Source organism: Corvus hawaiiensis, chromosome 2, assembly GCF_020740725.1.
Source record: "Corvus hawaiiensis isolate bCorHaw1 chromosome 2, bCorHaw1.pri.cur, whole genome shotgun sequence".
Taxonomy (NCBI): domain Eukaryota; kingdom Metazoa; phylum Chordata; class Aves; order Passeriformes; family Corvidae; genus Corvus; species Corvus hawaiiensis.
This window is the reverse complement of record NC_063214.1, coordinates 429,833-447,346: the sequence shown is the minus strand read 5'-3', so window position 1 is coordinate 447,346 and position 17,514 is coordinate 429,833. Positions and strand designations below refer to the sequence as shown.

Below are 17,514 nucleotides of genomic sequence, written 5' to 3'. Positions count from 1 at the left end.
GCTCCAAGAAAAGCAGATTCTCAGCCAAGACCCAGAAGCTCCCCACACTGGGGGTCCCACCCTCCTGTCCACCTCCTTGGGCTGTGGTTTAAATGGTTCATGGTCCACAAGCTGCTCCCGTAACTGGATATGCAGAACCCCCAGCAACTCCCTCTTACTCAGTATACTCCACCTAACACGCACAGATTTAAACGGGCAGGGAATGAGTTTAACCACCCCGTGGGACACAGTAACTCCGTGTTACCAACACGGTCTGAGAGCAGACAAGGGTAAGAATAGAAATTCTGGCACTTTTTGCGACACTTCAGTTCCCTGTCTCACGTGGCAGGTTTAGGAAAGACCTCAAACACCGACTTTTTCTTTGCTTTATTAGCAGAGGAAAGAAAATATTCCAGCATGGAAGCCCTGAAGCTAAAATTAAACCCCTGTAATTTGGGTTCAGCAGAAGTTGGTACAATTCAGATCCCAGCCACAATGAGAGGTCTCCAACATTATCAACTGCCAACAATTGCTACTGGCCAGGCACACAAACCAGCTTTGTTCTGCACTGGAAGCCACAAATGCAAGCAGCAGTAATTGCTACCAAAGGCAAAACACACAAAAAGCCCCGCCAGGCCATGCAAAATAACTCTCCAAAGAAGAATACAGGAATGGACACACAGCTCTTGCTATCTCCACTCACAGATTTAAAAAACCAAGAGTAAAATCCAATACTGTGTAACCAGCAAAGGAGGGGGCTATCAAGGAAAAAGGATCCTAAAAAGACACTTGTTAACGATGAGGAGTTGAATGCACATTTAATGGAACATCCTGTTCATTAGTGATGGAATTTCATTAGCAGCTTAAGGGAAAGCGACACACGGAAGAGACAAAACGCAATCAATTTCTCCTGGAATTGCACACATTGCCACACTGAGCCCCAGCAAGCTCATCCCAACCCGTATGAAAACCCAACTCAATTAATGCTAATTGCTCACCTTATTCTCACAGAGGGATCTTCGCACTTCAGCAAGCCTCAATAAAAAAGCAAAGCCAAAAGGGGATTTGTACAAAAGCAACTCACTTGTCTGGTGTTTTCATATTCACTTAGCTATGCATTTCCTTATGCTGGCAGGTGCTTCCGTCAGCTCCAGTGTCCTTCCTCACAACCACCCCTGAGCAAAGGGGCAGCACGAGGCCACCCCGTTGTTAGAAGTCACAGAACAAACAAAGTTTTATGAGTCATGGGAGAAATCCCAAAGCCACTGACTTCACTCGAAGATCTGCCAAGGTGCCAGTGTGACTTGTCCAGGAGATGTGTTTTACTAGAAACAAGCCAGGATTAATGTTCACAGGGATGGTTTGGATCTCTGGAGATCGATCACCCAGCCCAACCTCCCTGCCAAGTCAGGGTCATCTGGAGCAGGTGACACAGAACCCTCCAGGCAGGTTTGGGATGTCCCCGGAAAGGGAGACTCCACACCCTCCCTGGGCAGCTGTTCCAGGGCTCTGCCCCCCTCATGGAACAAAGCTCTTCCTCACGTCGAGGTGGAACTTGTGTTTCAGTTCACGGCCATCACTCACAGCTCCCCATCTCCCGGATCACAGACACTAAATCCTCTGGACCAAAACCCACTGCCACCTCCTGAAAGCCTGATGGGACCAGAACATGAGATTAAGTGGAAAAGTTAACTGCAGTCAGCTCTCTCTGTGGGTTTTTTTTTCCTTCCTCTGCTTCTGCAGATTTAAAAGGGACTCTGCAGCTGCATCACACCTGCCCAGACATCAGGGGAGGTTCGTGGAGAGGGAACAAGCTACACATGGAGGCCTCCTGCAAGTCCTGCAGGTAGGAATGCAGAAATGCAGGTAGGGCATGAATTTAGGCTTTCATCGAAGTTCCAAACAGCACAGAAACTCCCCAGGAACTCGCTGGGTGGTCAGGAAGCAGGACTCTCAAGGTTTCAGACATGCTTTCCATAAGCAAACTGAGCTGAGGGGCTGGTGCAGCCAAACAGAGCCGTGCTGGAACACGGAGGAAGAGGCTTTTTGTCCAAGACCTCGCTGGTGACTGAGGGCAGCAATTTCCAGGGAAAATCCCAGCAGAGAGAAGAGCAGAGGGATAGAGCGAGAGGGCTGGAGAGGCCATTCCTCCCCAAGCCATGCCAAGGGGCAAAGGCAGGCAAAGATTTGCCTTAGAAGAGGCAAAGTGTGATGGGCTGGGGTAGGGGATAATTTGAAACAACAAAAACCTGCCTGCTGCTACAGCAACAGATGCATCCCACAGACAAGCAGGAACTGGGTCCCAGCAGGAATTGCCCTGGCTTGCTGAGACCTGGGTGTCTGGCTGAGCACTGCTTCTAAGGGAGGCTGGAAAGCCACAGAGAGGGCTGAAGCCTTGACAAATCCACCAGGTTACTGTAAAACACAAAAACTAAATAAAAATATTTAAAAAGTGGAGGTGGGGAATCAAAACCCCCAAAAGCCAAGCAAAACTGTCCTAACACCGCTGGCTTTCTGCACACTTCCTCCTGCAAATCAGACAGACAAGACACAGGCAGTCAGGATATCCATGTTCTTGCAGAGTCGTGCTGGTGCAGCAGGAAAAATCGTGGGCAAAGAATTCCGCCACGGCTTTCTGGCACGAGGTTTCACATCTCTAGATAGAAGATGTTCTGAGTGAGAGATGAGAGATGTTTTCCAGCTGTGGTTTAACTGGAGCCCGGAGACATTCAGCTGCTCTACAGAGGTAGTTCCTAAGAGCACTTTTTGACAACAAAGGCAGAGGAAAACTCCAGTCATCTGAGAGTGCTTTTGTCTGCCAGTCTGAGCGCTGACTGAGGCAGGATGAGACGGATCACACATCAGGGAAAAAGATTTCTTTCTTTAGGTGCTTGGTTTGGGACAAGCCCACAGCAGCAGGATTGGGGTACCAGGGACTTGGCTCCTGGCTGCTCAACCCCTCACCCCAGCAGCGCCAAAGGAAGGCAGTCCTGCCCTGCAGCAAGGCGCACAATTAGGCAAAGCAAACGAGTTGTCAATAAACCCTTGAGCATTCAATGAGATGCTGCTAATGGGGAGGGCAAGTGCACACTGTCAGAATCCCTGCCACAAGTGCAACAGTCCTCAAGTTGTGCTTGATGTTTCTGTGATAAAGCTATTTTCAGTTGCTTTGAATCTTCTTCAGGAAAGGCAGTCTTGGAATGGGGGGGGGGGAAAGTCACGACTGTTCTGAGCTGAGATGCACAAACTTAATCAGTCCAGGTGTTTAAATTATTTATCCACGAGGAAGAAAACGGTACTAATCTTAGGCACAGCGCATATGAAGGGGAAAAACAGACACAAAGACATGGCAAATACTGTGATGCAACACAGAATCCTCTCACGAACAAGGTAACTGGCCAGAGGTGTCCCAAGTGTTTGTTAGTGCAGCCTGGGCTGCAAAGCTCAAAACACAGAGATTTGCTTCTACCAGAAGAAAGGTTTCCAGACTGTGAGGTGAAATGATTGTTTTCAGCAAGCACAAAGCCCTAGTCCAAAGTTGGTACTTTCCCTAGTTGGAAAGGCCAGAACTTTATTTAAAACTGGTTTTTTCCAAACCCAAATCCAGTGTCTGGGGTAAAACACAGCACTTCAGGAACCGTTCCGCCCCAAGGGAGTGCCACATCCAGTGCTCTGGACCAGCCCAGCCCTCCTCATCACTGACACACAGAAAACAGCCTCTCCTTTCCTCTCTGATCTGAGCCTTCACCTCCTCTCTCTCACCTGCCAAACCCAAGGGTCTGCCCAAGCTGCAGCAAGACTTTCCAGTTGGAAGGTACACAGCATATCCTGCTCCAGCCCTCTGCAGCCTGGCTCTCATGGGAACAAGCTCCAAACTAAAATCCCTTCCCAGTCCATGCCGTATCACAAAGCTCAGGCTGAGCATAGAGAAATAAAAATCTCCACCTTTCCTTAAAGCAACTCAAGGAGAAGTTCAAGGTACTTCAGCTCACTTCCAGCCACTGCCAGCTGCTGCTTCAATCATTTTGTTTCCCTAATCTGGGCAGCACACCAAAGATCACAAGACTTGAGTTTAAATTTCATTTCAAAAACATCTCGTAGGAGAAGAATCATTCCTCCATTTTATTAAGCAAAGCCCATAGGCTGCTGACAGGGCTGCTGCAGGCGGCAGCATCAATGGGACACTATATACATGGTAAATATGTAAAGAGGAAAACACTGAGCTACTAATAAAAATAGAGAGGAAGACCCCTAAGACACTCTCTGTAATTTCTTTTTACACAAGCCAACACTTAAAAAGTCTCCTGGCTGAGTTTCCCCAAGAAACCTACAAAGCACTTTACAGCATCATTGCTCAAACCAATACAAGCACCCAGCAGGTCCATTTCTAGGGGAATGTTATGTTTGTTACCGACAAAACACCTCACTGAACAAGGAGACACCGACTAGGAAGCGACACCCACTGCTTTGAAAGTAACACGGGCTCTAATTGAGTTACAGTGGGAAAGTGACTTCTTGCTATGCCCAAGGTCCTTGAAATTACTGCTCAGATAAGTGTCCGTGAGACACTGCAAGAGGAACACGGTTTCACAAGGAGCAGCAGCCAAAGGGGAGGGGAAAGAGAAGGAAAGGAAAAAAATAGTAACAGATCTGCCTTCGGCACCATGGTCTGCCCAACTGCCCCCAGGTCCAGGGGGTCCTGAGCCCCACTGCTTCTTATTTCCAGTCTTCATTTGATGTTTTCAGCTGACACCAGCCTTTTTACACTGCTTTCCCAGACTATACTTTTGTCATTAGTTCTGGTCAGAGACAAGATCACAGAGCCACAGAATATGGTGGGCTGGAAGGGCCCCACAAGGATCATCCAGTCCCACCCCTGGCCCTGCACAGACACCCCAACAATCCCACCCTGGGCAGCCCTGGCAGCGCTGTCCAAATGCTCCTGGAGCTCTGGCAGCCTCGGGGCCGTGCCCATTCCCTGGGGGAGCCTGGGCAGTGCCCAGCAGCCTCTGGGACAGAACCTTTCCCTGATCTCCAGCCTGAGCCTGCCCTGGCCCAGCTCCAGCCATTCCCTGGGTCCTGTCCCTGTCACAGAGAGCAGAGATCGGAGCTGTCCCTCCGGAGGAAGTTGCAGACCCCAACGAGACTCCCCTCAGTCTCTTCTGCTCCAGCTGAACATTCCAAGTGCCCTCAGCCACTCCTCATGTGGCCCCTCCAGATCCTTCACCATCCTCGTGTCCCTCCTTTGGACACTCTCCAACAGCTTGAGACCTTTCTTACGTTGTGGTGTCCAAAACTACCCCCACTCAGCAGGGCACGTGTCATTCTTTTGTATCTTCTTTGCTTGGGGTTTCTTCTGTGGATTGTTTGGGGTTTTTTAATTAAAGTGCTTTTTGCGGTAACTCCAAGCATAATTTCTTTGGGCTGACATTTCCCATTCCTGTTCTTGTGGCAGAGGTACACATCTGAAGAAGATCTGCTTGGTCATTCAAGGCTTTTAAACACATTCCCAGATAAGCACAGCTGCATTTGCAACAGTAGCTGAAATTACAGAATTTAAGAAAGGAAAATTTGATGTAACGTTTCATGCTTTAGTTAACAGTCTTCCAAGACACAAAGCTGCTCCAGTTGCTCTGGAAACTGTAACTTGGACACAACCATGCAGATACATCAGCCCCCTGGCTATAAATGAAACCACTTTAGCAACACTGCACATTTGTATGACAAACATTTATTAAAGCAAGCATTGCATCCTGATCCTCTTATAGGAAGGGCACATCCCATGGTCCTCCACAACAGTGCACAGCTCTGTTTTCCTTTGAGCTGTAAGAGACACGGCTGGAGAGCCAGGGGGCTCTACCACTGAAATAAGAACCCCCCAGGTAAGGGAGAGAGGGGGAACATGGGTGGGTGTTTGAGCGACACATCATGGATCCAAAGCAGGGCTGCGCCTATCACACCCCAGCACAGCTGGGAGCAAACACCAGTACCAAAAGGAGGGCTTGGAAGACAAAGGGACACGGTGGCCTGGCTGGGATTTGGTGCACACACTCCTGGCCCAGGAGCAGGCAGTGGGAAGCTGGGAAGAGAGCAAGAACAGCCACTGGGAGAAGGAAAGCGGGAGTGGGGGAACACTCAAACACAGAGCCGGAGGAACGAGTGAGGGGTGTTCGCGGAGGAGGAGTGGACACAGCACCACAGCAGATGCCAGACACATGGGCCTTTTAAAAACAGGGGGAAATATTCCATACACAAACGACGGCCTGAGTGCTGGTTGCTGTGGAAACCATAACTTTGAATTCAGTGGCTAAAACCTAGCACTGCTATTTATACCATGCTCCTCACTACAGCACGAGAACTTCGCCTCGAAAGCAGAGCTCTGGTACTCACAAACATGGTTTCCCCCCCATTACACACACTGATCCCCTCAAACCAGGCAGCACAAGGTTTTTCCACTGCTCCTGGCCACTGAAGGGCTACACAGCACAATCACCTCTGACGGGCAAAAAAACGCCCACCACTGCCTTTCCTCTTCCAAGCAAGACCAGGTGAATCCCTGGACGGACATCGGGCAGGAGTCATTGGATTCTGCTTCAGTAAAGAGCAACCAGAGACACCAAAAAGGCCGTTTCAAACACCAGTTTATCTTGTCTTCCTCAAGGCAAATTCCAGGCAGCATCACCTGCGATTACGCAGGGCCAGAGCCCAAAGTCAGTTATCATTAGAGACGATGAGCATTTGTGCAAGGACTCCGGAAGATTGCCTTTAATATCCCGGAAAGCATAACTGGGTCATTAATGCGAGAACAACAACAACAACAACAGAAAGACTGCAGAATAAACCATTTCGGGGAGAATCCCTGTAACAACACACATTTTCAAGCTGCTCTGCTGTTGGAGAAGGAAATGGCTTTTTCCTCCATGGGAATCATGATTCTGGGGCAGCAAGTGCTCCCTCCTGCAGCCCAAGTGGGAACAGGAGTCATCTGCCTGCAACCAAAGCTGAGGTGAGCCAAGTATGTCACATTCCTTTTCCACCTCCACCATTCCAGGGCCTGGAAGGGAAGAAACACCCCCATTCATTCCCCACCCACTCCTCAATCCTGTTTTCCCCCAAGCAGGATGAAGGTGCAAGTGTAGCACAGCCAATAACTATCCCAGGGTGATTATCCCATTCCAAGACACTTCCCAGCACCTGGGCACTTATCAGTCCCCAAATCAGCGTAGAAGAGCAAAGAAGGCAAAAGCTGAGAGAGAACCACACTTGCCAAGGTCACTCACACCTTCAGAATCCCGCGGGACTGTCCCATCCATGGGGCTCCCCGGGAAGCAGCAAGGACAGCAGTTCCATGCAGTCCAACAAGAAGACTCTGACCGCCCAAGGCAGGGTTTACCAGGGGAAGGGCAGCCAAGGATTGTGCAGGGACAGGAGCAGAGACGCAGCAGACAATCTCCAGGAGCTGCCGAGCAAGGAAGGGTGGCAGGAAGTTGCTCTCTGCGGGATTGGGCCCTTACAGCACAGGTGAAGGAGGTCTCGTCTGCCCTTGCTCAATAATTTACATCACAGCACTGAAGCGTCATTGAAAACGACAGAAGCATTTTAATAATACAGGAAGGGGGAAGATGCTCTCATCACAGACACCCGACTAATCACTCCATAGATCTCAGCTTCCCCTAATTTAGCCCAATACATTTTTTAATCAGAATTTCAAAATTATTAGCAAGTCCCGAGTGCTACCTACTCCCTAGCCCCGGTCGCTTTCCACTAGCCCAGTCCTCCGGATGCCCCGAAGAAGTGGGAATGAAGGACCATTCAAGAGGAACAACACGTCAGTTTCTCCCAGCGCTTCCCAATCCAACGTGATAGCGCTAGAAATACGCGCTCGTTCCTGCAATTCCATTAGGACCGCGTTTGTGCCAGCGCTTCCCGCGGATCCCCGGCCCGCGAGCATCCTTCGGGAGCCCGCAACTCCTGCCAGGGCAGCGCTTCCCGTGCATCTCCCGCCCGCGAGCATCCCACGGGAGCCGTAACTCCGGGCTGCGCCTGCCTCCAGTGACCCTGCGGCCAGGGCGGACACCTCACCTGCCCCGCACCGCTCACCTGTGCGCGCCCCCAGTGCCCCGCGCCGCTCGCCCGCGGCATCCCCCGGCGGGGCAGCCACCGGCCGGCGCCGGCCGCGGGGGTCCCTGCGGGTCCCGCAGCCCCAGCGGCGGCCGACGGTGCCATTTCCAGCGCAGCCCCGGAGGCTGCGGCAGGGCCGGCTCGGGACGCGCCGCACGCCCCCCACGCCCTGCCCGCGCCCGCCGTGCGGAGCGGGCGGCGGCGGAGCGGAGACGGGGGTGCCCGCGATGCCCCGGCGCGGGGCGCTCCGGCGTGCGCGGGGATGCGGAGACGCGACCGGACGCGCACTCACCTGCACGGCGCCGGGGTCGCCGCCACCGCGGCTGGGGGGCGGTGGAGGGCGGTCGGTGAGGGGTGGCGGGCAGGCGGGCGGGCGGGCGGTGCTGGGTGGTGGCCGGTGGCCGCGGGCCGGTCGCTGGTCGGGGGTCGCCGCCCGCCCCGGGAACCTCTCCCGGTGCCCGCCGGGCGCCCGCGGCTCAGCGCGCGCCGCCGCCGATAGGCGCCACTACCATATTGATCCCTCCGCCTGCCGCGGCGGGCGCCTCTTATTGGCTGCGGCGCGCGTCAATCCGGGCCGGGCCAGCCAATGGGCGGCGGCGGCGGCGGCGGCGGGGCCTTTGGAGTCGGGGAGCCCCGTGCGTGACAATGGGCGCGCGCGGCCGCGCGCGGGAGGGGCGGGGCCGCCGCGCCGGCCAACGCGGGGGGCGCGGGAGCAGGGCGCGCGCCGGCGCTCGGCCAATCGCGGCGCGGTGCGCGCGGCGGGCGCGTGGGGCTGCGAAGCCTCTGCCGCCCCTCACGGACCCTCAGGGCTCCTCACGGCTCCAGACCCTCGACACCGCCGGCCCCGCATGGCTCTCCACTCCCCCCGCTGCCCCCGCAATGTCCCACGCTGTTACCAAAACCTCCGAAATCGTCGGGATGAATAAAACCCTCTAACACCGTTTTTTTAGCGCCAGCGAGTCAGGCGTTGTGCTTTATTGTTGGCCAGGGAGTGAGTGTGTGGCTGGCAAAACTCCAGCCTCCACGCCGACACGGATACAGAACTTTTTCACCTATTCATACACGTTTCATCAAATAATGGCATTTCTAAATTACATAGCTCTCTTTCATTAATTAGTATTCTATCCTACTGGTTATTGATTTCTCACTTCATGCTAATTAGTCCATATTTTTAGTCTTTTTTAGTATCTATTTCCTCCAGCAGGGCCTTTCCAACACATCTACTGAGTCTTTTTTAGTCTCTTCTTTATCTTCTGCTTTCTGCAAAATGTCCTTGTGGTCCATAAATTCTGCGTTCCAGATGTCCAACCTCACCAATCCATCTTCCTCTCCCAGGCTTTGTTCATCGGAGCACATCACAGTTAGTTTATCAAAAATCAAAGTTTCAGTCATTTTTCCCAGCCGTGTTCCCACAAAAGTAGCTTATTAAAAAAAGACAACTTTGCTGAGATTAATCTAAGAATAACACACGATAATTAATGTACATATTGGTTATGATAAATTAAAACAATTAATTTAAAAGTTAATTAAAGCCATTAACTAAAATTATAAAGCTCTATCGTTTCTGACAATGCAGTGGGGAACTGCTTGAGGCACCCTCTCCTGCCTGGCTCCCAACCCCTCCAAAGCCCCTAGGACCTGTGCTGAGCTTTCCCTGTCTCTGCCTCTGTCCCAAAATGTGGAATATGCAAAAGTTCCCTTAAACAGGATGTTCTGTGATGTTTGATCGTTCAACACTTTCAAGCCTAATCAGCAAAAAAGGAGATTTAATCCCAGAAACAGAGAGCAGCCAACAAGCTCTAGGTGATATCCAGGTGTTAGAAAAACAAATTACTTGCTAAGATTTAGGACTGGACATGTTTCCATGATGTCAGAACTAAGGGAGGTGAACAAAGCTTGGGAAGAAGGATGTGCCTCTGATAGCGGACACAAGGAATGCAGGATTTACGGGCCACAAGGACATTTGGCAGAACCCCCAAGATAAGGAAGAAACTAATAAAAGTAACTGTGCTGAGTGAGCTCCCACTGGGGTAAAGGGAATTTGGGGAGGGCAGACCATGACCACCAGCTCCAAAACCCCACCGACCCAAAAGAAGAGGAACACCGAGCATGGGAAGGAGCAGAAGCAAGAGAATCATTAACCAAGAGATGATAGAACACTAATTAATGAGAGAACTGTGTAACTCGTAGCCAGTGAACATGAGTGCCTTTGTTTGCATCATGCACAGCTCCCCCTCGGCAGGACATGGGTCAGCCCGCAGAGAGCACCCGGGCACTGCAAGCACTTGGATCTTGTTAAGCCATGACTCAACTCCAGCCTGGAGAAGCACATTTTATAATGCACCAATAAATAAACAGGAGCTGTGTCTGAACTGACAATGTTTTTCAGCACAAAAAACTGGGATCACCTCCCCAACACCTTTCAAAGTCAGAGTGGGGAAATTCAAACCAACCCAATGTGTATCTAATAAAGAATATTTTTTTTTCTGGTACTGTGTATTTGTTCTGCCTTTAAAAATCAAATACAAAATCGCAGCTATCATTAATCACATGTTGCTTGCAAATCAAGTCCAAATATTAAATTTAGTTAGTTGTCTTCATCAAGCCATTGACTAATTAATGGCAAGTTTAAAATGGCATTACCACATCAAGCACTTCAGGCAGAGCATTTAATCAGCAAGATTAAACACAGGTCCTTTCCTGACTTTGATTTCAGGTGTGCCAGGGCCTCACCACCCTCACAGCCAGGAATTCCCTCCCAATAGCCCATCTAACACTGTCCTCTGGCACTGGGAAGCCATTCCCTGTGTCCTGTCCCTCCAGCCCTTGTCCCCAGTCCCTCTCCCTCTCCAGCTCTCCTGGAGCCCCCTTAGACCCTGGAAGGGGCTGTAAGCGCTCCCCAGAGCCTTCTCTTCTCCAGGCTGAGCAATCCCAGCTCTCCCAGCCTGGCTCCAGAGCAGAGGGGCTCCAGCCCTGGGAGGGTGTCACACCAGCAGTGGGAAGAGGGGCCAAAGGCTGAAACCCCTGCAGGCACTCACTGCTCTTCTGTGCCCTGGTGCCCATCAGACGAGTGCAGGAGAGCCGTGTGTCCCCCAGTGCTGCCCCCCTGCCCCGCTCCAGCCCCGCACGTGCCGGACACGGCTCCCACGATCCGGCACATGTGGGCAGGCATCCGCAACCCAGCAGACCTGCAGCTTATGCCAGCTAATATGGGCATATTTTTAACTAATCCCGCCTAGTTTGCTACTTTTCCAGAGCCTCAGCAGATAATGGGTGAGACTCATTAGTCATCTGACAGTTCCAGTTACTCTGCATGTCAAGTCCCATCTCTTCATTTGCATACCCAGACTGTTGTGCCAAGCCCGTGTGCTGGCTGTCCCCCTCCACCTACTCACTGCTAATTTCGGAACTGCTATTTTTGTCTCACCGTGATTGTGCACATAGAAAGTTCCGTTTTCTTCGAAATGTTTTCAAAGGAAGCAGAAGACAGGCCTGAGCTGAAAATTCCTCTTGCTACGCGTCAATTGCCCAACATCAGCCCAGCCTTGTTTTCAGGGAATGTAGCAGGAGTAAATCACCTTCCAGGAAGATCCTGAGTTTATGAATGATTGAGCGGCACAAAAGAGAGTTGTTTCTGATGGGGGCATGCGGGAGTAGCTCAGCAAGAAATAAACAATTTGGCAACTCTCAGTGAACAGAGAAAAACTTAACTGCAAGGGTGGCAATTCCATGATTGGAAACACGGCACAGCATTCCTCATGGAAGAATCTGTAGGGAGGAGGAAAGCTCAAAAGAAAAGTTCTGTCTCTACTGCTGACATTCCGCTTGTTAAATTTTGTAAATACAGCTTTCTTCTCTTTGCAATGCATGTTGTGATATTTCTCCTCCACACAAAAGAATGCTCTTGCTCCGGAGCAGTGCACGCCAGTACCTGAGAGACAGGAACCACAGGGGACATTTCAAGTGGGAAGGTGGAAAAAGGGTTTAAAAAAAAAAAAAAATTGAGGAAACTGTTCTTTGAAAAATAGTGGTAGACTGTGACCAGTTCAAACCAGGCCATCCAAACTGGTCTTAATCAGGACTTGTTCTGTACTGTTGAAACACTTATTTTCCTGTCAGGTTTCCCTGTAGCTTACAGAAGATGTTCACCGCATCCCAGAAGTTGTTACCTTCTTTTTGTCTTTGAAAACAGGAATAACCATGTAATAATGAAGGTTTCTGGATTTTATGTAAGTGACTCAGGTTGGCTGCCAACTCCATACACAGAAAATAAGTATTCCTGCTTAGTAGGAATTTTAGTGAGGACAGTCCACTCCCCTAAGTGCAAAATATCCATTAGCCCTTACAGTCCCTTGGAGAAGCTCTCCCAGGCCTCTGCATGCTTCAAAAATCATAATACTGCCTTCCCAGGTGTTTTTCAGCTGGTATTTCTGTCAGGCTGCAGCGAGGCTAATAGTGGGATCACATCCTGGTGCCTCTAGGATTATGCAAAAGAGGGAAATCCATTTGATGAATTATTGCCCACCTCAGCCTCTCTTTTGAGCAACGCTGTTATCTGTGTTCACTGCTGCTGCAGGTGAAGTGGTCTGTGAAATCAGAGTTCTCTGGATAATGGCAGAGCCGGAGCTTTCTATTGCTGCTCATCCCATAGGACACACATGAGGCAGGCAAGAGCCTTGGCTTCCAATCCTGTTTGTTGTCAGCCCATTCTATGAAAATCTTGCTTTCAATGTCAGTGCTAATTTCAGAGAATCCCAGAATGGTTTGGGTTGGGAAGAGCCTTAAAGCTCATCCAGTCCCACCCCCTGCCATGGGCAGGGACACCTTCCACTAGCCCAGGCTGCTACAAGCCCCGTCCAGCCTGGCCTTGGGCACTGCCAGGGATCCAGGGGCAGCCACAGCTGCTCTGGGCACCCTGTGGCAGGGCCTCACCACCCTCACAGGGAAGAATCCCTTCCCAATATCCCATCCAACCCTGCCCTCTGGCAGTGGGAAGTTCATTCTCTCCCAGCCCGTGATTGACCTTGGCATTGCCCTGACCCAGGTGCAGGACCTGCACCTGGCTTTATTGAACATCATGAGGTTCTCACAGTGCCACCTTTCCAGCCCATCCAGGTCCCTCTGGATGCCCCATCCCTTCCCTCCGGTGTGTGACTCCACCAGAGCTCAGAGTCATCAGCAAACGTGCTGAGGGTGCACCAGTCCCACTGTCCTTGTCGCCAGCAAAGACATTAAATAGTTCTCCCATGGGAAAACAGTTGGGCTTAATGATCTCAAGGGACTTTTCCAACCTAAACAATTCCATGAGTCTATGCCCATGAGACACACGGAGGCACACAGCTGCTTGTGAAAGGCACAGGAGAGAGTACCCCCACCCCTCCTGGCTAAATCATTAGCCCAGAGCTTTTCTTCCTCAAATATTAATTACTGCTCCTTATGGGAAGGTGACTGTGCCTGTGTACTTCTCTGAATAATTCATTTAAAATATTAAAGCCATACAGAAGTGACCTTTTACTTAACAGTGGGTTGGAGAATGGTCTGTCCAATGCCATCCTTGCCCAGTGAGGGAAGCACTGGGAAGCATTCCCAGCATCCCAGTGCTTTGGAGATAGCAGTGTGGAGAGCAAAACCAGTGTCAGAGCTGTTAGAGAGCATCTTGTCCCCCGTGTGTGTTGGTGTGGAGTGGGGAAGGAAGGCAGGAATTGCAGGGGGGAGTGGGAGGCAGGGGTGGCAAGCAGGTTGATGAGCTGCCCTTCGATTTGTCTCTATTTCTGAGCCACACTCAGCAGCATTGCTTCTGCAGGGCCTGTGAGCAATGGGGTCACTGCCTTGCCTCCAAAGAAACAAATTAAACCAGCAGTGCAAACCTGGGCCATTTGTCCTCCTGCTACCTGTGGTGCCACAAGCACATGGAGCAGCTTTAAACAACTTTTGTGAATTCTGCCTTGAGTTGTCTGCTCAGATTCTACACCTCTGAGGTGCTCGATGCTGTATGATTGCAATATTTGAAAACTCCCTAAGTATTTCTGTGCCATTCACTTTAAAATCCTTCTTCCCTGGACAGACTGGTTTCATGTCCGTGGATGGGGTTTTTGTCCCCACAAGCCAGTCCTTACGCCCCTTGTTTTTATCACACTCTATGCAAGATGCTGTATAAACACCTGCTCCATGTCCCCAGAGGAATTAGAGCAATCATTTCTACCCATGTCAGAGCTTTTGGATCTTTTTCCAGACTAGTTGTTTTCAACCCTTGCGAGACATATTCTCCCATAAAACTATGAGCTGTCCTCCACAATCCCTGTGTTCTTTCCACAGTTTATGCTGTCACACAGGCCAAGATTCATCAAGGTACCCAATCTACAAGCCTAGATGGAAAAGACATTTATTTTGGTGGAGCTGATCAGCCTACGTCATTTATTCCCTTTGCTTCCTCAGAACCCACACTCATAAAGGTATCTTACTTGTTGTTGTTGCTACGTCCAGTTTGACAGTATTTTGCCAAAGAAGGGAAGCACTGTGGGAGAGTCTGTCCACCAAACCTGGACTACTAACGCCACTCAGTGGCACTCACTGACACTTGCGAGCGCTAACAAACCCCGAGCTGCCTGCAACAACCATTAAACTCTTCCCCTCGAGCTGTTCGCAGTCATTCGCACTGCGGCTTTTTGTCCCCATGAGAGCCCAAACTTATCCTGAAAAAATGTAAGAAACAACACGTTGGTTCTACCTTGTGTTCAGCACATTTTCCTTTCGTACCTCTGTTTTCTGTAAACTGTCCTCTAGAGCTCAGTCTCTGAAGTGATACCCGAAAATGTACATGCTAAGGGGGGACCTTGTGGCTCTGCACAACTCCCTGCCAGGAGGGTGCAGCCAGGTGGGGGTCCGGCTCAGGGACAGCACAAGAGGAAAGGTGCCGTGAGGCTGCAGTGAGGAGGATTCGGCTCGGGAGGGTGTCTGGCACACCAGAGCAGGGCTGCACGCACCTGCCTGCACTGAGCAGCTCCTTCAGTCTCTCAGACCTCCCGGCATAACTGCACCTGGAGCTGCTCCTTAAGCACGGCACGGCAGAGTGATCCTGGCTACAAAATCCCTGCTCTTCAAAGCGTGGCTTAGCAGGGATCATAGCGACAGGCCGGGATTAGGGAATAAGCACACGTGCAGTCAGTGCTGCTCTCCAGCAGCTGGGTGCCATAAGCTCCCCCTGCTCCAGCTGCGGACAGAGCGGCACTGCCAAGCGTTCCCAAGCTGTGACATGGCGGCTGCCAGCCAGGGACTGTCAGGAGGCTTAAACTGTCCCACCAGGCGCACGTGCCCGCCCGGATTCCCCGGACTGCCAGGCCTGGACGTGGTTGAGCACAGACGCAGGCTCTGGAGAGTGCCACAGCCTGTTCCGCAGCAGCAGCAGCACAGCCTGGCCCCGGCAGAGCCCACAGGCAGGGTTTGACGTCTCTCGGCACGACTCAGTGTGGATGAACTTCTGCTCCTGCCTCCAACTCCAGCAGTCACAGCCCAGCCCCGGCCTTGCAGGCACACAGAGGTGCTTTGAGCGCGTTTCAGGAAGGCGTTCCAGCCACACGAACCCGCAGGGACGGTGGCTCCCGGCGGGCACACCGGGTGCAAAGTCTGCATCCTGCAGCGCCCTTCGGCCCTTTGGCACGGCTAGAGACTGCGGAGAAAACTTCCACACAGATGCAGGGCAGTCACATAAATATTAATGAATAAATACTCCACGGCGCTGTGGAAACTGTATGAAAATACATGGCAATACATGGCTGGTGCGTTTTCCAGCTGCATTCCCACTTACTAATTGCTTGTATTAAACCAGCACCCCAAAGCCTCGTCTGACTGACAGCTCTACAAACCCAGCGTGGTGCTTGCAAAGGAACTCACCCACTCCGTGACCATCCAGAGCTCCCAGAGAAGAAACCACGTGTTCAAAACTCCAAATAAAGCCACATCTTTGTTATTCTGGACACCTGCCTGTTATATTTTTTGTCCTCCCTGCTTTCCTGCAGAGACAGGGTAGTTTATACCCTGTTGTAGCGTTTATTTTCTAATTGTGTATTAATTAGCATTTTCCCTGTGGTTTTGCACTTTGCATCTCAGGGATTACCCAACACAGCTGAGTTAAATCCAAGCCACCTCGCCCCTGGGTGTCCTGACACCTGCTGTACCACTAAACTGCGTATGTGGCAAAAATGAGAGTGCAGGGCAGTTTGTGTCTGAAATAAATCCAAATGAAGCCCCCTGGATCTTACCTCTGGCACACGCTCAGGTGGGATGGGATTTGCAAAGCTTTTTGTTTAGTTTAGTTACCACTGTAAGGACTTTTACAAATAAAAAGCTGGCAATAAAATCTAAGACCAAGCTTTTCTTTTTCATCACTGTGAATGGAATCCTTGTCCAGTCATTATATATAAAGCATGACAAGGTACAGACTTTCTTTGGACTTGGTTGATTTTTATCCAAGTCGATATTTTAAAATATATATTCCATATATATATATATATACATATATATATATATTTGTACACAGACACACAGTGTTTTGGTTGCATTCCTTTAGGCACCTTTCAGTGGCCAAAATAACATTCCTGAATGCATAAACGTTTTGAGAGACTCTCATTCAAAAAAAAATAAAAAGAAACATTTTTCAGACGAGCTTTCTGGACAGTGTTCTGTCTTTGGCCAGTTTCAGAAGTGACATTTCCATTCTCTAACAACTTAAAAACCATTTGAAACTCCAGCTAAGTTTCAGTTGGATTGCAGTCATCCCTCTGTGCCGCAGCAGCGGCTCCCACGAAGCCCTCAGCCGATTGTTGTTTCTGCAAACGCAGGGGAATCCTCAAAATCCCTATTTTCATCCACCCTGGCTTTCCTGGCTTTGTGCTCCCAGTTTCAGCCTCTCAGGCTGTTTCCACGGGGTACACTGCGGAATATTTAAAGCACTTGATGAACAAGCAAAAACAGCAGTAATGAAACAATAATTAAAGCCCCCAGTGGGCAGACCTTGAGCAGCTCCAGTGCCCTGGCAGGCTGTGGAGAAGTGCAGGCCACACCCCACACCGGGTACAAAGTTCTTAATCAACATTTACACAACCTCTCCTCTGAGTCTCGTGTTTCAGGTTTGCTCAGCTCGGGGAGCCGCGCGGGGTGAGGGACTCACGGCACACAAAGATCAGATCAGATCAGCTCAGCTCAGCTCAGCTCAGCCGCGAGTTGGTTTTAATGTTGCCTGTTCCATGCAAAGACTTCCCCGCTAACGCCCCTTTAATTACATGGACACTTCGGTTATCAGCACCGCTTCCCCCCACTCCAGCAGCAGGCTTTCCACCAGGGAGCCGCCAGTTTGTAGTGCGGTGATAATTTCCACGGCACATTTCACCTTGGGAATGCCGCGCAAGCACCAACTCA

General features: G+C 50.8%; 1 protein-coding gene across 1 annotated transcript in view; it reads right to left on the bottom strand.

Moving 5' to 3' along the window:
* The window catches only part of TIAM1 (TIAM Rac1 associated GEF 1), a 159,135-nt gene extending 150,728 nt beyond the window's left edge, over positions 1–8,407 (bottom strand). Inside the window, exon 1 of the mRNA XM_048295306.1 lies at positions 8,393–8,407. The gene's annotated coding sequence lies outside the window, so the exon portion shown is untranslated. The remainder of the gene's footprint in view (positions 1–8,392) is intronic.
* Between the last annotated feature and the right edge of the window lie 9,107 nt (positions 8,408–17,514).